Source organism: Micromys minutus, assembly GCF_963924665.1.
Source record: "Micromys minutus genome assembly, chromosome: 23".
Classification (NCBI taxonomy): Eukaryota; Metazoa; Chordata; class Mammalia; order Rodentia; family Muridae; genus Micromys; species Micromys minutus.
Window position 1 is genome coordinate 19,174,404 of NC_137958.1, and position 20,758 is coordinate 19,195,161.

Sequence of the window (20,758 nt, forward strand, 5' to 3'; positions counted from 1 at the left end):
ACATGATTGGCCAAGTGTATTTTATTAATGAGAGGCTGGGAAAATAAATTACTATTTATAATATGCATAGGGTAGACAGATGCATTTAACATAGGAACAGAAGTCTCATAAGCAGTATATTTTTAAAAATTGAAAGAAAATTTCAAATCTACATTTTTATCAAATCTACATTAAACATCCAGAAAATAAAGGTGGCTTCCAAAATGAGAGGTTATGTGATGAGAGTAAGATGTCAAGAATTCAGAAAGATTAATAAAACTGAGCACACGCTCATTAATCATATGTCCCCAAATGGCACACAAGATTCGATTTGAGTTTGCCTCTCTCAATACCAGTGATGGAATCTGCTATTTTTGTGAAGCAGCCAAAATGTCAGCTTGATAAATGGGGTAATTCTTGCAAACATACCTGCTCTGTTGTTTCTTATATAGGTTGATGAATGTAAAGAGAAAACGAGAAGATGAATAATTCGCTAAAAATATAAATGAAGCTTTAATCATTTGGATCGAAAAGCTTTGATTTGTACAATGAATTGATGAAAAAACAGCTTGTCACAGAATCCATGTCTATGAAAATATCACCACTTCACATGGCTTCGTTTATAAAGAGAGTGTTCTGGTCAACTGACACTGTTGTCTCTTATTAGCTGCAAAGTAAAGGCTTTGAGTAATAGATACCAAGGTATGTTTTAAGTCCACTGCAAAACTGCTTGACATAAAATTAGGTAAATAATTCACTTGTCACACTTTTTCTAGTGTCACTCTTAAAAAAATAGATCATAGTGATTTGTGTCCAAATATATCTTAATCCCAAAAAAGCAAAAATAAATTTAAAATGATTTTCATGTCTCTTAAACATCTCGTATATAAAAAATACTCTAGATAATTGAAGATAGGTTTTTATGTTGATTCACCACAAACTTTGAAATAAAATAACTGAAAATTAAGCCATTATACAAATTAAAGATGGGGAGAAATCCCTAACATTTTCAATAAAGTCCCATGAAGTAGAGTCTTTCTATCTATGCACTGATGTCTTCACAATAAACCCTAGAGAGGAGTAGCTTTTGTAACCTTTACTTCAAAGGGTTTTCTTTCAAACAAAATCCAATTTATTTTATTCAGTCTTACAACTTGCTATGGACTAAACTAAATTAATATTGTAAAAAATATACCCTACCAAAAGCAATACACAGATTCATTGCAACCCTGTCAACACTACCACAACATTATTGACAAAAATAAAGTATCCTAAAATTTATATGGAACTACCCCTCCCCCCACACACATTAAATGAAGTTATTTACTCTTTATTATCAAAGATTATTAACTGATAAGGACTATTGGAAGTAATTATGATCCTTAGGGTGAGGCTGCAACCCAACAGGAAGACAGATAACTCACTCTTACTTCTTTCCTTTAGAAAATGTTGGATTCAAGCTTCCAGAACGGTGAGAAATATTGTTCCATTGCTTAAGACATGCTATTGTAATACTTTGTTAAAGGAGGCCCCAGCTGACTCAGACATACTTGATCTTCTTTAAATAGTAAAATATCCCATTAAATTCTTCAATATTTCTTTAGAAAAATAGCCATGCAATTTTATAGTTTGTAGTTCTCCACATCTTCAATTTCTAAGCTCTAGGATAGCCTTACAAAGATGTGACATTTTAATGTAGTTTTTATTTATTTATTTATTTATTTATTTATTTATTTATTTATGTTGTGGTGACTTCCAACCATAAAATTATTCTCACTGCTACTTTTTAACTGTATTTTGCTACTGTTATAAATCATAATCTAAACATTTTTAGAGACAGACATTTTGTCAAATGGGTCTCATTCCACAGATTGAGAGAACCAATACCCTATAGTGATTGTCTTAACTGAGAAACCCTCCCTGTCTTTGTACCCCATGGCAATGTCTACAGACATTTTAAGTTGTCTGACCCGGAAATCAAAGGGAGGATTTTTATGATAGTCAAAGAGGGCAAGCACAAGACAAAGCAAAGACTGTGACTGCACAAAAACAAACAAACAAACATTTTTCTGCAAGCATATGTGCAAATTCCATTCTCCTTCCCACAAGATACTGAAATTGTGAGGCCAATGTTTAATTTTTAACTTACTATGTAAGTATATCAATTAAAAAATTTTTTTTGGTCTTCTTAAAGTTGGGTGGATAGGGGAGTGGAAAGGACCTTGGAGGAGATAACCATGCAAAATATTTTGTATGAAAATAAAGTTTAAGTCAAAAAAGAAATAAGTAAATAAAAGCTAAGAAAAGAAATAAAAAGAACATAATAACTGATAACATTTACTACTTTAGAATAATTGCCATATAACTAATTTTCTGTGCAGGTCCCACTGCCCTATACCTGTATTTTTCCTTAGTTGTAATACCATGTCAAAATATCAAAGGAAATGTTATCTTCTTGTGAATAAATATCTTTGAGAACCATGTGTTCTGACTTATTATTTTGGAGATCTCAGGCTGGAGAGATGGCTCACTGGTTAAGAGCACTGATTGCTTTTCCAGAGGTCCTGAGTTAAAGTCTCAGCAACCACATGGTGGCTCATAACCATCTGTAATGGAATCAGATGCCCTCTTCTGGTGTGTCTGAAGACAGCTACAGTATATATATATATATATATATATATATATATATATATATATATATATATATATATATATATATACCTTAAATAAATGCATCTTTAAACAAACAAACAAACAAAATCAAAAAAATACAAATAAAAAGACAACTCTGGTTGACAGTTCCATAAAGATCCTCTTCCTACCTTATATTAGAAACTGACTCCTTTTATATGTAGTACTTGCCTCTTAAAGGTTCTGTCCCTTCCTTGTGGTTCCAGGGACTGCCTGCCAGGCTCTTAAAATGTGTCCCTGGGAGATGTTCAATATCCAAACCAATGCTGGATATTGCAGTGCCTGTAATACGAGCACTGTAAACAGAGAGGTAAACTGGTGCTTTGTGAGTTCAAGTCCACTTTCATCTACAAAGCATGTTCCAGGCCAGTCTCGGAGACTGTTTCCCCAAAATATCCCACCTGTAACAAACATCTGAACGTTGGCCTAACAGTGATGTACAGTAAGATATTTCCGCTTTAAAAGTGAAATAAATGGCTCAGTGATTAAAAGCTAATGCCTGAGATCTACTGATGGTCTACTTACAAATAAATAAGATTCTCCCTTTCTTCCCTATGAGCAGATATCCACTGTTTCCTGTGTATCCAGAACACTTAGGTTTATGTCACAGAGGATGGGAACAGCTTCCTAGATCAGGCAAACTACAGGAGCTGAGTGGAAAAAGAACTTTTCTGAAAAGCTTGAGGTGACAGGATAATTTACCAACACTTGAGGAAAGTCTCATCTTAATTACACACAACTGAACATTCCATTACTTATAACACAAGAAGAGTTAAAAAACATGTATTTCAATGAATAAAAATAGCACAAAGTTAAGGTCTTATATATCTGGCTAGTGAGGCAGCTCAGTGGTAAGATGTGTGTTGTCAGGACTGGTGAGCTGGCTTTAAACCCCAGTACCCACTGGGTGGAAAGTGAAAACGGACTTCTGCAAGCTGTCCTTTGACCTCCAGCCTTTCCAGCAGCATATGCAAGCCCACTCACATATAAAGGTCCACAATAAATACATAAACAAATAAAAGAATAGATGAGTGGATGGATACATACATACATACATACATACATACATACATACATACATATAGAGATACATAAATAGACTGCTTTAATATTCTATAATTTTAGCATATTTTAAAGAGAGAACAAATTTGTGTGCCTGACCTATTACAGGACCATTTTCCTGTCTCCTAGCTGATGCTTTATGGTTTTGCCTGCCACACAACTCTCCTGTGGTATTGTGTACAACCACAGGTTCAGAAACAACAGTCAAGTGACCGCAGACTTCTAAAACTGTGACTCAAAATAAATTTGCCTCCTTTTAAATTGTGTCATGAATTAGATTACAGCAGTCAAAAGCTAATGAACATATCTACTAAATTAATTTATAGAGTTTTCTCATTTGAAAAGTCCAAAAGCACTGCTGGTGTTGAATAGGCCTAGTCATCTAAAACATAGAGGTTACATTTAAATATAACATTTTTGATTTTTCTGGAAGAAATGATGAGACAATTAGAGTCCAAGGTCAGAATCGTTACATCCTAAGAGTTAAGGGAAAGATCTGAATTGCCTATGTTTGAAATGAAGACACCGTTATTTTCAGATGAGCACATCCGTAAGAAATAAATTAATTTTTACATGTAGTTAATTTGCTTATGGGGAGATAGGCAAAGACATTCTGCACATTAATTTCTCTGCTCTAGAGAGAGTACTAGAGTCCAAGAAGTCTCTAGACTTTCAGATATACCTCTCAGTTTCTTGCTAAAGGGCTCGGGCTGGGCTCATCTCTCAACTCTTCAGAAGTGCTTTGAAGTGGCCTGAGGGTGGTAATTAAAGTTTTGATGAGTGGGGGACGAGGGGTCCACGTCTGTCAAGTGTCTTGTCTCGTTTCAGCATTCAGCCGAGAGTAGCTACTCCACACAGCAGAGGTCAGCAAGATGGATAGATAAAGCAAACAAATTACACCTGAGAACAAGAGGTTGCACTATCAAGAAAGCAAGAAGAGTGTACAAAAATCACAGAAGAAGATGCCACTGCGGTCAGTGAGTAGTGGGAGCCCCGCTCTCTTCATCAATTCCTCATCTCCGCTGGAGAGATTCAAAACAGGAGTGACTTGGTGCAGCCTTCCAGGTCCTCGGAGAACGTGGGAAAAGACAGCTGCACTCTGGCATACATCCTAAGACAGCCAAATACACCGAGTGCAGGTGCCTTGTGTTTTCTAAGTTAGGGAAGAAACATTTCCCCAAAGAGCTATCCTAGAGAGGAGGGCACGAAGACAGACTGCTGAAGAGGCCCCTAGAGGATCGAGCAGGAGGAAGTACAGTCAGTCTTTGTGGAGAGCAGGTTGGAAGAGCTTGGCAAAGTCAGCTTGCCACTGCACTCAGCCACATCCCTGCAGGATTTAGCTCTCTAGAAGTCCTTTGGAGGGACTTACGTGAGAGCCAGGGAGGAATCAGAACTTCCTACACCACAGTCAGAAACGCCAACAGGAAGCCCCCAAAACATTTACAGAGTTAGTCCTTGTTGAAATCTTTTTCTCTGTTATCTCTATTGTATATTTAACAAAGATGCAAAGATTTAAGATGCAAGCACACAGAAGCCAATGTCATTTTCTTCTAAAATTTTGAGGGTCTGAATAAGAAAATTAAATGCATGGAGAAAAGCTGACCTTTTTCCAAAGCATGCCTAAAAATAAGATTAACAATTCAGCCTAGCAAGCAAGTAGGAGACACAGTCATTTTATTGCTGTCAAAGATTATAGTCCTTTTATCTTCTCTCCCTCCAGAGACAGTGTGTTCCCACACAGCCCAGGCAGGAATGAGGCTTATGATTCTCCTGCACTCTTTTCAAGGGTTGTGATTACATGTGCTCTCCCCTGTGCACGCCCGCCTTTGCCTTTTGCTCCCCCGTATTACTTGGTGTTATGATCAGCTTTAAAAACTGGTCTCTCACTAGACTCTAAACTACTAAATGATAAAATTTAGATTCATCACTTTTGATGATAAACAGGTTTGTGAATCTGTTCTCAACCTAGACTTCTGTAGGAACATAATAGATGGAAATTTACAGGTAAAAATCTATAACAGGAAAAGAGATGATGAGAATTTAAATGAAAGCAATTTTGTGGCTTATACTATTGAAAAATACCCACTTCTTTACATCTGTGTAGATTCGTTTTTGAAAGCTTACACATCTTAAGACTTTGGGAAAATTACCTTATGTGTTGACATGATTCTTCATTTCTCCCAACTGTACAACCTGTAAGGCTGCCACCAAACAATTTATAACTACTTTCTATGTAGTACATGTTTAATAAGTGGCTGCCATTGTTAACAGTATTTTGGTGATAACGGTGCCAGAACGAATTGAATTTTGGTGTGGGACTAACTGGCACAAAGAAATGTCAAGGTATTTGACTGAGTGAGTCAATAAAGCTAAATGGTTCAGATGGCAAATACAACTTACTACTCTGCCTGGCACATGTAATTTCATCTCTGACTCCTACACTGTGGAAAAAGAGAATCGTCTCCCTCTAACCTCTACATGAATGCTGTAGAGCATACACACACACACACACACACACACACACACACCACATCACATCACAAAATAAATATAAACCATGCAAACTTACTTTAAAGAAAAGACCCATATATTTCATGCATACTCTTCCACATAGGATAAATTATGCCAAAAGTATCAATACCAAAAAAATTAGTGATTTCTCTGTTACAAGAGTGAAGGGGACAAACATAGTTAAGGGTTACAATCACTTTAATACCGCTACCGTAATTCTGGTGGGTCTGTGGTGATATGTCCAACTTATATTAATTCAAGTCTACAGTTCTGGTCTCTCAGTGCGGTAAATTTCCAATTTATATCATCTTAACAAGCTTCTTTTTAATGAGAAACTTGTGATTTCGTAGGTAGAGAAGTTCATGGTGATAGATGCTCATAAAAATGTGTGTAGGAAACCAACAAGCTAAGGCAGCTTAGCTTGTAACTAAACCGGTAAAGTGAACTCCTCCTGGAAAAAAGAAAATGACATAGGTGGAAAGAGATGGGGGAGGGGGGGGGGACTTGAGTAGATGTAGCTTTCTTCCTGGGCAGGAGAATGACTGTTTTCTTTGTTCTGCATTCCTATAAAATGATGCACCAGGCATGCTGACTTCAGAACTGAGAACCACCACTGTGTTGAGTGTCGGGCAAAGAGAAAAGAAAATAAAACCTTAGACTCAGAGGGGCTTCTGTACCAGTGTGGCTTCACCTGTTTTGCTCCATTTCCCATAACCCTTAAACTTTACATAGGTCAAAAATCCCTAGTTTGTTATATGTTCCATTTAGTCTTCTACCCTAAGGACCATTTCAATTGTTACTTTCTCTTTCCTGCTTCATAGAACAGGTTTATTTAGAATGAAGACATTAACCAAAAATGCTGTGAAGTGCCAATTAAATCATTTCCTGTGATTTCATAAGGCATCTTAGATGCAGACATCTGGATAATTGCCTTGTAGAAAATAGTAATTCTTTATGGGCTTCTAATGACAGGAAGGTTAAAACGTGCTTAAGAGGGATCTGTAAATTCTTCATATTGTTTCCTTCCGTCACCATTTATTTAAAACCTTAATTGGAGGTAATTGAAAATCACAGTGCTTGAACAAATCCAGTATATAAGATATCAAATAATGATATCACTTAGAAGCCATGTTAATTCCCCATTTGAACAGCTGCACACATACATAATAATCATCTCTTAACTCCAGGCTGATTACTATTTACTTGTGGGATTTGTGGAAGACTGTTCCACTTGGGGAGGTGTGAAAGCTTCATTGATGAAAGAGAAAACATTCCACTGTGTTGTGCTCTGGACCCCAGATAATGTAACAAGTGTCAAGTATTAAATCTGCATGCACCAACATGTACCCCCCCCCTTTTTTTTTCTAGTATTCTGTATGTATCACCTTAGCAATGTCAGGAACAACTCAACCTTGTAGATACTGGTTTTAGGTGAAACCTGACCCAGGATTTAATTAGTTTCCCTAAAGACATACTGCTAACATACCGGCAGAGGTGAGATAACATAAGAAGCCCCAAATCTAAGTCTTCAAGTTGGCTTTTGAACCATGAAACTGACAGGCCTCTATGACATAGCTCTATAATATTCGTGTCTTATCTAAGTGGGACACTTCAAATCATTGTTTCATAGCACCACACATAATTGGTTGTTATTTTTTAATTAATTCCTTGTTCATTTACTTGATGTTTATGTGTGTTTGGCCTGCTTATATATGTGTGCACCACATCCATGTATGCCAGGTTCCCGACAGGGTCCAGAAGAAACATCAGATTCCCTGGCAGGGGAATTACAGAAAGCTATGAGCCATTATGTAGTTCCTGTGACCTGAAATCGGATCCTCTGAAGAATAGTCAATAATTATATCTCCAGAGCCAGCTGCTACTTTTTTTTAAGAAAATTAAGATTTAAAGGCTTCATTGACTTGAACAAATAATAATTGTTGAAAAAAAAGCTCCAGTGTTTATATCTTTTCTAAATTCACAGAACTGATCATAATGATTTATAAAACATTCCCTAAGTCTTTGCTATTATCTAATAAATGTTATTGATGAAAAAAATGAAGTGATAACCATAAGTACATAAATAGGAAACATACTTTCCAGACCTGGCAGAATCCAGTATATTTGTGTTCTATGTGTATACAATTATTATTTATCAATAGAATGTATGTTTGCATGGAAGACACAAAGCAAGGTAGTTAAAATTAATGTCTTGTCAATATTCACTGTTAAGACCAGAGTTGCTTTTAAAATAAGTGCAAGGTAAAATTAATTGAAGAAGCATGAATCAGACATAATGCTTCTTCTCAGAAGAACAGCACCAACTGAGAGCAATGAGCAGCTCGGTCACATGTGTGCATAGATACATCAAGGATTTTAAAAACCTACAGACATTAGCCGGATCCAAATAACCATGTAAGAATTCTGAGTTCTAATAAACATTAAAATTATATCCTGAATAGTTTGCAATTATTAATCCATTATGCTGTGAATAACTGTTTATTAATAATTAGGTAGTGAGAAGTCACAGGTACTAGAAATATGCATCATTCACCCCTGTGAACAACATAACGTCCAATTCTGAGCGATGCCATCGGCACCGTCATTAGTCTGTTCCCTGTTCTTATTTTGCCTTGATCCCTCTTGCTGAACTACTGTTAGCATTTTAACAAAGTCTACACTTTATGCAGCAGTGCCATTAGCTCCAATTACTATATGAATTTTCATCTTCACAGCAGAGTCCTCATCTATAGCCAAAATAAGGAGGACAACTTATGGTATGAAAGATTTCCTGGTCTGCTGTGATCGGACACATGTTGTTTCAAATGTTCCCCAAATGAAGAATGCATGGTATTATATTCTTATCAAATCATATTTAAAGATTTATACTTAACCTTTGGAAATGGGCTGCTTGCCCAAACATTCTGGGTTGCTGCTAGAAATGGTGGTTAGTAGGTTTCTCTAAGGCAAACATGGGCCAAGACAAATTTTCTTCCACCCACAGAGTTTCACTAGGGTATATCCTGCCTCTTAGCTGCCAGGTGAGGCACACTGCCAGGCTCCAAGTGGGCTTACTGCAGCAGACATATGAAAAAATCCGCCCACTCAGATACTAAAGTAATCATCAATCTTTCAACAGAAAATAAAATACAGAAGAATGAGGAATTGGTAGCATTTCTCAGTCTAGATAAAGCACCCAGAACTGGAGAAATGAACTTTGCTACCCTAGGTAGTATATTCCCTTCCAGACCTCACTTCAGTGTGGCTCCCAGCCAGAGTTTTGGTCTCACCATCTCTTCTCTTTACTCCTACATCAATCTTTTCGTTACTCAGTTATAGCAGTCTGTTCCCAGGCGTTTTCTTTCTCCACCCTCACAAACAGGTAGAAGAGTGTTTAGAGAAACATAATGAGATGAACTTGGTCATGACTCACATCGCCACCGATGCTGTAATTCCTTAGGTGTCAGAAAGATGCAATGACTTTAGATTTTCTCCACTTTAGACTTCACTAGGAACAACAGACCTCAAGCTATACACATACACAATTTATTATTTTTCAAGACTTGTCTTTTTCATGCAGTTATAAATATTTACATCAATCTATTTATGACTAAAACTCTGTTAAGCAAAGAGGTGGGGATTTTTACCTGGTTGATTACTCAGACACTTTCTTCCACTAGAAAGTCTTAAGATCTCTATTTCTTTTACATCTAGACTCAATGTTTAGTGAAAAGGTCTTCTGATTTCTGATCTTGGTTTATCTTGCCAGTTCTAATATATGTAGCCTCAAGATATGCATATACTGCCTTATCTTATAAGATTGTGACCCTTTAATGGTCACTAAACTTGGGAACTGGGATTCTTACAAAGGATGAGAATCATAGTTCCTGGAACAGCAGATACTGAATACACTGTCCCAGATGCACTAGGATACTGTCCTTACCTATATTATATACTGTCTTCTGAATAGAAAACCAAGATCCCATTCCCCGGGGAAGGGAAGTGATAGAGGTAAGAATCCAATTACTTGCTAATGCCTCCAGGCCTTGACACATTACATCCTATGGATATGGCTCGACCATATGTTAGAGTCCCACTTCTCTTCCTCAGTGCATAAATTGGATTGAAAACAAATACAGGAAGAAGACTTACCTTTGTCAAGCAACTGCTAACACAGTGTGTTTCCTAGACAGGGGAATCAAAAGTGTGGACTCTTCAGAAATGTCACCTAAAAATCTTACTAATATCTCACTTTAAAAGATTTTTTCAGCCTAAGACAAAATTTTGATGTTGGAAAGTAACTTTTATCACACAATGGAAATTTAGTCTTTAAGTCATATGGAAACATTCATGCCAATATTCCACACCATCTTTTCTAACATCCACTTTCCTCCATACATTATCTTGCAAATTTCAGCTCAGCACTGAATCATACAAATCACACTTAGGAATTTTACTTGTATAAATTACTTTACTTTATGTTTCAAACATCCACTCCTAATTCCTCAACAAACTTATACAACGTTCCCTTTCTACAAATCCCGTGATGATGCTGTTATAGACCATAAGGCTGTAGTTAGATATTACGGGAATCTGCTGTCAGAGAACACTGGGCTGGGATTCTCATGACTTTATCTTATAACTAAATGGACCAAAACATTTCCCCTCTCTTAAGTGTATCGACATGAAATTTTTCAACTTGAAACGCTGATTGTTTAAATGATTTCATTTTCATCATTCAATATTCTCTTTATCACTGAACAGAGAGTGTTGCTCTTTAACTCTCCACTAGTGTCCAGTGATGCCTTATCATCTGTATGTATTACTCCTCTTGTTTTACACCCAAAATGTATGAGCCATGGTCACAATATCAAAGATAAAATCATATATTTAAATGATCAGTCCTCCTTTTTTTCTTTTAGACTCCAGACAACTGCTTCACAAAGTCTTTGATTCAGCAGCAATGTCACAAAATGGATGCTCACTTTTATCCCCCAGAATATAATGATCATGGGATCCCTAGGGAAATAAAATTATTCCTTCAACCTCTATTTCTTTTGTGTCTACACTGCCTTACCAATTTTAGTTTAATTGTGAATTTTAAATGATAATAATAATACTTGGCCATTTTCATTTTCAAATCAAGGAGATTTTAGTTTAAACCAAACAAGCTCAGCCATCTACATTATTAACATTGGCATGTCTGAGCACCGTCTCCCTATTCTTCAGTACATTTACTCTAGTTCATTAGCTCTGCAAAGTAAAGACCACAGTACTGTTTACATTGTTTGAGGTTACCCAAGTCCTTCCACAGAAAATATGTTAGAGAAACATCCACTGCCAAGGAAACCAACCGTCTCCATTTAACTAGCTCCTGGTAATGTTGAACACACATGGGATTGACTATGAAAGTCACCCATAAATTGAAAAAGTGGGAACACCTGTAATCCCAAGAGAATATGTTGGGATATTTTGGATGGATCCAACACCTGATTTAAAGAACAGATCAAATTGTTTTGCTATTTTTTGTCAATTCCAGTAGGCTAATTTTCTGATCTCTACATATATGTCCATAGCAATAGCAATGTGTTACTTGTACAGAGAGAAGAAATTAGGCATTATTTCATTAGCGCTTTTTACCCTCTCCGCATGGTGGAGACATCATAGCTGTTAGTCTCCTTACAGGAGTTGACTGTTAAAATAGCTTAAACAATTGTTTGCCACAAGTACACATCATATCATATTCTGAGTTTAAAAAATAATTACTATGTGAGAAGTATACAGGTAGCTGGCATGAAATGAGAAATACTGTACATACTTATTAAAAAGACACGTGACCTTTGAAAGGCATATTTTATGTGTGCTTTTGAAATCACAGGGTACCAGGTTGAATATCACTCTATTATTGCATATATTCTTCTAGGATACATTCATTAGAGATCTCGTTCATTAAAGATCTCTGATGAAACAGAAATAGAAACCAGTGGTATTTCTTGTAGGGATAAATCCTTGATGTTACACAAGTGGATTGGCAAATATATAAAAAGTGCAATAAGGCCATAATAAAAGCCAAATATTCCAATGTTTAAAAAAATTGGCTGGCATTTCACTACAAAAATATGTATATGGGTGGGAATAAACTTATAAAAATGTGCAACCTCAAAAGAATAACATACTAAAGACCTCAGCAAGAATTTGTCTGAGACATAAAAAACTCAGAAAAAGTAATGAAATTAGATCATCTGAAGTGTCAATGAACATATGAACCGAGGGAAATACTCACACACACACATATGGGTGGCCTTAGGATGAGGATAACTTCTGGAAAAATATTGTTCATAATATTCATTCACATGCCCTGTGGGTTTGAAATTCTACTGTAAAGCATACATCCTAAAGAAAGTGCTGAAGAGCTGGATTTGGTGACTCATGGCCCTAATCATAACACTTGAGAAATATACACACGGGAGAAACAGGAATTCCAGTTCCTCCTAAGCTACATCACAAGTTCAAGGTCAGCCTGGCCTATGAGAGACTCCATAGCAAGCATTTGCTTCAAAGGTAAAGAATGTGAGAGAAAGGGAATGAATGAGAGAGGGGAAGGGAGAGGAGAGAACACAAAGATATAGGTAGATAGATAAATTGGTAGATAGAGAGAGAGAGAGATAGATAGATATTTGCATATAAATAGATTGTGTGAAACTTCAAAGAATTATATTGCATGTATTTTCAAGTAATATAAAAAATAAGAAAATTAAAAAATAAAAATAAGAAAATTAAAAAATAATATTTTTATGGATCTAAAACCCTGATAATGGCCACTGTTACACACCAACACATGAATGTACATACACACATCACTGTAATGCTAAACATACGTTTTCACTCATCAGATGCTTTTACACTGTGCAGGAAGAGTCAGTAAAATGCATGTACACTAAGACTGTCATCAGTTTTAGTAGACATGAAGAAATGCTTACCTCCTCACATACTTCATTGTATTGTTCTGCCTTTCAACAATGCTCCCATGAATTATATGAATTATATATGAATGCTTCTATTTATGAATTATATCTATGAATGGGAGTCATTCTGATTCACTAAGAATTTGTTCTTTTCCTGGCTTTGTGAATTCTCCTATCTCCTATTGTCTCCCATTGTAGCCTAAATATGCTATTACACTCAGCTGCCTATGTTTGCAAATGCACATGTGCACACATACATACACATGCACACACATTATTAAATTAGCTTAAGTGTCCATCAATAAACAAACAAATCAAAAACATAATTTGACGATTTTTCACATTTTAATCAATAGGAAGATGAATGGGCCAAGAGAAATCATGCTGTTAAGTGATATGAGCAGGTATCACCTGCTTTGTTTTATGTGGGAAATCTGCATGGGTAAAAAAAAAAAGATATAAAAGTAGACAGGGAAACAGTTGGATAATAGAGAAAAGACAGGGGATGATGGGGGGATAAATAATATCTTTACAATATACAGGTGCTTAAAAATGCAAAAGTGAAACATTTTGGTTAATGTTGAATCCTAATGTAAGACTTTAAAGTGTAAACTTCCAAAAGTTCCTTTTAAATTGCAACAGTAATCTTAAGCCTCAGCTGTCAGTTTACAAATCCTGTCTAGAATACATTTGGAATCCAGGGAGAAACGATGAGGTCCAATAGCCTCTGACATGAGAGTGCCCACACATCCCTCTAGGCTCCAGCTGCAGAGAGGTGTTCACAATAATACTTCCAACATCCACACAGAGCTAAGCCAATAATTCTTACTGTTCTGAAAATTCAGAAACATTCAAAAATTGTAGGAAATAAGAAGGTACCTGATACTTGAAACTTGATTCAGGATAAACAAATGTAATAGACTGTCAGCACTCCCAAATCTATCAATGTAAGAACAGTTACCATAGCACAAGTCAAAAGAAATCCCCATCCCCATGCACTATATTTTTATACATTTTACTTCTGAAACCTTCTCTTTATAGCCAGGTTAAGCACAATTTATTAAGACGAGCTTTTATTAGAAAACAATTCAATTAATGGAAACCACTTAAATTTGTGTTAAAAATGATTCTCCCCATACAGTTCATGTGAATTTGTGAATGAACAATATTTCTCATGATACAAAGTTAATCTACTTGGAGTCAGTGTTCTTTCTGTATTAAAACTTTGAAAGAGATTCGCCCTGATTAATTTCTTTCACGTAATGCACCTATAAAAGAAGGGTCATAGAACTGGAGAGATGTCTCAGCGGTTAAGAGCACTGGCTGCTCTTCTAAAGGTCCTGAGTTCAAATTCCCAGCCACCACATGGTGGCTCACAGCCATCTGTAATGGGATCTGATGCTCTCTTCTGGCATGCAGATATACATGCAGATAGAGCAGTCATACATAAAACAAATCATTTAAAAAAGAAGAAGAAGAATCATGTTAGAAGATACAGCATTTCCCATAATTAACATAAAATATATGCTTTGTTAGCAGAAATGACCATGTTCGATACGCTTCTTATTTCTTTCCAGTTTCCATATTCCCTTCTTCAACTAGAGCCAAATGTGTTTCCCTGGTGGGGACTGAACCTAAAAGTCCTGGCAGGCAGCATCCACAAGGCCATCTCTCTGCGATGTGGCATCATCACCATCACTATCACCATCTTCGTCGCCTGTATCTCACTGAAAATCAAGAAATAAATCTTCCCGAAAGTTGGACACGTTAAAAAGCCCCTACTGAAACACTGGTTTAACTATTTTGAAAATTGGATTTCTGTTTCTCATTTTCATGATGCCTTCTAATGTTCTGCATCTTGGAGGACGTTAATTTCACTACACATTAGGGAGTCCCATTTGTTTCTTTGTACCCATGTTTGATAATATGGGTCAGTTTAATCCATACGGATCACCTACTAACATAGGAGAATCAAATGAAGAACTTGCCAAAAAACTGCTTTACTCTGAGGATGTTTGTTAGGTCTCCAGCATTTTCCTTGACATTTTCCTATTCTTTTCTAAAATTAAAATGTTAATTACATCACTTACCCCAATTCCAAACCTTTCTACACTCCCTTTTTGCCAAATACTGTATTTCAATTTTATGGCCTCTTTTTTTTTTTTTTTTATAAATTGTAGGTGTGGTGTGGTGTGGTGTGGTGTGGTGTGTGTGTGTGTGTGTGTGTGTGTGTGTGTGTGTGTGTGTAGACGAAACACTACAACATAGTAAGAAATGCTGAGAGAGGGCAGTCCTCTTTAGGAAAGATACCCCAATTATCTATCCAATACAAAATGGTCAATTCTGAATTTTAATTAATTGATTAATTTGTTACTTTTCTTTGAGACAAGGTCCCACTGTGAAGCTCTCCTTGCTTGAAATTCACAATATGTATCAGACTGGCCTGAAATTCACAGAGGTTTGCACTCCAGTGCCTCCAGACCACTGGGATTAGAACTGTACAGCACCTAACCCCACCCTAACACCCTCTCCTTTGAAATTACGAGACATAGGGTATCCGATTTGCTTCGTATAGCTCTTTCAACCCAAGTAAGGAAGGAAGACATGTCTGGATGCTTTGATGATTTTTTAACACTAACAGGAAATGTTCATATCAGTAAAATTCAACCTGTTTACTCCCAGAGGTCACTTGTCCTTCCTCGTATATCCACCTCTCTTCCTTATGTGACGATTTTTATCTATTTTCATAGAAATGGGATCCAGCCAGCACTTTACAGATATTTAGTCTGTATTACCTACCAATAATAGCTACCGGTAATATTTATTAATACAGCTATTATGTATTGAGGCTGTGGTTAAATATCAGGGAGTGTAACTGTCACATCATACCAGAAAGGGAACAGCAAATGATTCACATTTCACAGATCTTAGACTTTCTTAAAGATTTATATTTTTCACTCTATGCCTGTGAGTATCTGCCTGAATGTATATGTGTGTACCACATGGATGTTTGGTGGCTATAGAGGCCAGAAGAAGGTGTTAGATCCTCTAGATCCATTATAGAGAGTTATGAGCACTTGTGGGTTCTGGGACCAGACTTCAGGTCCTCTGCAATAGCAGCAAGTGCTGTTAACTATGGAGCTAACACGTCAGACTCAGAAACCTTGATTTTGTGAGAAAACTGTTTAGCATGAAAGCCGAAAATCTGAGGAAGGATAGGAAACACGGTATACATTTTAATGACTTTCTATTCAGCTTAACAGATAATATGCCCTCGAAGCATTTATAAGTACAAGTAGCATATAGAATATCATGTGGATATTTTTCTAAAGTTATTTCATGATTCAAACTTATAGCTTGTGTACTGCCCAACCTTTCTGTTGCTCCTTAGTTCCCATGGTAACACTATTAAGATGTGCAGCCACGGGTGAGTGATTGGTCTTGAGGAGTCCGTACTTAGAAACAGTTTACAACCCCACCAACAGTGGAGAGTTCTTTCTCCTCATCCTAGCCAGCATCTGCTGTCATCTGAGTTTTTGATCTTAGCCCTTCTGACTGGTGTGAGGTGGAATCTCAGGGTTTTGTTGATTTGTATTTCCCTGATGACTAGGGATGTGGAGACCAAACTCTACTCAGGCACTGAATTCACCACAATCTTGATGTTGAACACCCAGCTTCTAGAACTGTGGGAAATAATTTTCTGTTGTTTACAAATTTCCCCATGTCAACTATTGTTCTATAATGACATGAATAAATTAAATCAGTTACTAAGTTAACAAATTAGTGAATAAATGTAAGACATACACTTAAAAACTTATAAAGCCTATGACAATGCATTTTATTTGAAAGTGTCTTTGCTTTTACACAAAATGTAATTAACACATATAAATCTTTTTAATTATATGATGCATTTTGAAAGAATATCTTAAGGACTGTATTACACAGAGGCACAAAATAGCTAAGTACTGTCTGCATCCCAATTAGATGATTTATAATTAAATTTAACTTTCCTCATTTTTATTGCATAAGTAAAACTTAATTGATATGAATCTACAAACAGAACATAATGAGAAGGAGGACTATTTAGTACACACAGTAGGGGTACAGGTCCGTAAATAATGGAATTTTAATCTACCCACTATTATTCATTAAGCTTCATTCCATTTCACATTATAAAGATTTCAGTATTCTTTGCCATGTAAAATTAACACTAATAAGCAGTAGCCATTCATTCAAGTATTACTCATGCTCATGAAGCTATTAAGTGACACAGAAAGTATGGGAAATGCCCATTGATTGCTATTTGGCACGCTATTCAGGAAGTACTTTGGGGACATTTTATAAATTAAAATGAATTTAATTCGGCTTGTTATGAAAATACGTTGACAATGGCACAAGGAGAAGAAGCATATTCCTGTGTCTTGCCTGATATTTTGACAAGAGTTTACTGATGCTAGTAACTTATCTCACAGTCAGGTAAGGCCAATGTGTGCTGCTCTGTAATGCCTCTGCACTAAGACTGCTGAGTAGCTGGGGCGAACTGAACAGGGATTTGGGCCCGAGAACAGAGATTGGATTTGGTTTGGAATGTCCAGAACATGTTTCTGGTATATCTGCCTTCTTATTTGTACATGTGACCAAACAGGTTATGAAACTAAGAGATAGGATTTTTCTGTTAAATGGGGTATATTGCAAAAAAAAAAAAAAAAAAAATGATTTTTAGGGTTTGAAAGTTTAGGACAAAATCAAGACCACTGTCTAATTAAACCATGCACTGATTTGTTATTGAAAATACATGCACAGTAACTGCTTCATTTGTAAGTTAGTAGCTAGCAAAGTAGATGGAATGAGGTAGACAATCTCCATAAGTTGTGTAATACTGAAGGAACCTTGAAACAACAAGTATTTCTATAAAAGCAAAGATCTGAAGAAATCACAGATCTTTATTATGGCAAGAGTGATTATACCATATTCAGATGATTTGTGTAATTATGAATGTGAAGAAACCCACCAACCTTGATATTTCAAAACAAGGTGTTTTTCCATTATTGCTTTCATCTATATAAACTGGTACCAATATTTTACCAAATAGCTTTATGGTCTTCTGTGCCATTGGCATATGATTTCAAAAGATAAATAAAGACTTGCTCAAGGCACATTTACTTGATAATTTCTTTTTAAATTTTGAAATATAGCCTTTAAAGAGGGAAAATGTTATAAAAATGTACATTTTCCTACATTTCAAAAACTACAGTTATTAAATTATGCTGAATAAAAAATATTAATGCTATTAATGGTAGCAAAGATATATACCAGATGGGTTCCTTAAATTATGGCTATATTTCAGAGATGAATCAAGTATTCTAATGTATTTTAATAAAAACATACTTGACAACCAGTGCTATGACAGATCATAATAAAATAACGTTTTTATTATAATAACCTAAAATTGGAAAAGTAGGACTCTTACAAGTAACTTCATTAGTAATGATTAATAATGTCATGTCACCACCAAATTATACTTTCAAGATTTGAAAAATATTTTCTTTATTAAAAAAAATATGAAATAAAGGCAGGAGAGACACCTCGGAGTTTACGGGCATGGGCTGCTCTTCTAGAGAACCTGGGATCAGATTCTAACATCCACATGGCAGCTCAAAAATGCCTGTAACTCCAGTCCCAAGCGATCTGACACCCTCACACAGACAAACACGCAAGCAAATCACCAATTCACATGAAATAAAAATAAAGAACTTTTAAAAAGACATGAACTACAACATTAGTCAAACATAAGGTACCAGGCTTTAACTCTTTCCTGCTTTCTTTGAATTAACTCTATGTCTCTGGTTGAAAGTGACAGTTGCCTGCCCCGTTACAGCTCATAGAGTGCAAAGGAAATTAGAACTTAAACTAGCTACACGGTGATGAGCTAACTTGGGTGTTAATTAATAACAAATAAATACCCACAAATAATTACGGTTCCACTTTGGGTGGTCGATCTTGATGGAACAGAAATATCAAATGACACAGATCAAAAAAGAAGGAACCCAGATCTTTGATAGGAGGACGTTTGCTAAATTCAGGACTTCAGAAAACTGATATATTTGTACCTAGTTCTCCTGTTCCTTAAAATAATCTTTTCTCTTTACTGTATTTAACTGGATTAGAAGATTATGTATATATACAAAAGGCATTAGGTAAAAAACCAAACACAGACATTAACAAAAGTTTACCCTTAAGCCTTCGGTTATAATCATATTTCTTTAAGTATCCTAAGCATTATAACTGTCAAGAAATGATACTAGTAAAAGGAAAGAGTCAGACCAGGGAGTAAAACTACAGAAAGCTCAAGGCCATCCTAAACTACCAAGTGAGTTTTAGGATAACCTGAGACTCACAAACAGAAAGAACAACTAATGGAGGAAGGGCTCCTGGTGTTGGAAGTCTCACAAAAGAAGACATTCAAATGGAAACTAAGCAAACTGTTACAGTTCGAACATTGTCAGCAAAATTCTGGTTAAAACCTACTTCCCATAGTGTCATAGTAAGTGGTGGTTAGTGAGGACAAAGAGTACCTCATAAGCAGAGCAGCTTTCTCAGGGGAGGGAATTTGCGATGAAATTTCTGTCTCTTGCATGGTTTTCCCATGTCTGCTGGTGTCTTTTCTCATGCCTGTAGAGTCATACTTGGACAAATCAACAGGAGAGAAAGGTTTATTGTGGCAAATCCAGGCTAAGACCAGTCACAGAGGCAAGAGCCTGAAGTCTGCCTTCACTGTTCTACAGTCTGAAAGCCAGAGTGTTGTTCACACGCCTCCTCTTTGTCATCTTCTCCTTTGTATTCAGTGCAGGGCTGTCCACCCATGGCATGATCTATCCCATCAGTCTTGGGTCTTCATACCTCAGTGAGCTTAATTTAAATCATCTTTTACCAGCGTGCCCTAAAGTTTCTCTCCTGGGTGTTTCTAGATTCTAGCATCAAGGGACCACCAACTTTAAACATCAGACAATCCAATGACTAATAGCTGGAACTTAATCCTTGTTAGTATCTGTTACCAGTTATACACAGTATATGTGTATCCCAGTATCTACCTTTGTTACTATAAACCAATAAAGACACACCAGAAGGAATGTGGAGGGAGAGAACAGCGTTCCATTGTCATTTTGGGGGAATTGTTTATACTAATAATAAACTGTATATACTCATAGACTTTTATATTTAATAAAGTTTAGTTTTATATCACATATATCAGTACCTGTACAAATATATAACAGTTTAATTCTTATGTAAAAATGACACTAGTTGAAATTATTAGTGTTTTGGCAAGATTCTAAGTTCTGGAAATAGAAAGAGAAAATAGTCTAAGAGAAAATACCTTCAAAGTGATTTGTTCTTTGAAATTAAATATTACCTTCAAAGTTAGGAGAATTTCTACTGCTTTCTATCTATTGGGACATCTTCCTGACCTTACAATTTTCAGGTAGCTATTCAACCATACTTAAGCAAATGGGCATCTGTATATGCTTCAGAATATCCTTGCATTTTAAGGA

General features: G+C 36.1%; 1 protein-coding gene across 1 annotated transcript in view; it reads right to left on the minus strand.

Moving 5' to 3' along the window:
- SEMA3E (semaphorin 3E) overlaps nt 1–20,758 on the minus strand; it is a gene marked incomplete at both ends in the record, with an annotated part of 231,657 nt that overhangs the window by 157,136 nt on the left and 53,763 nt on the right. The gene's annotated exons all lie outside the window — the stretch shown is intronic.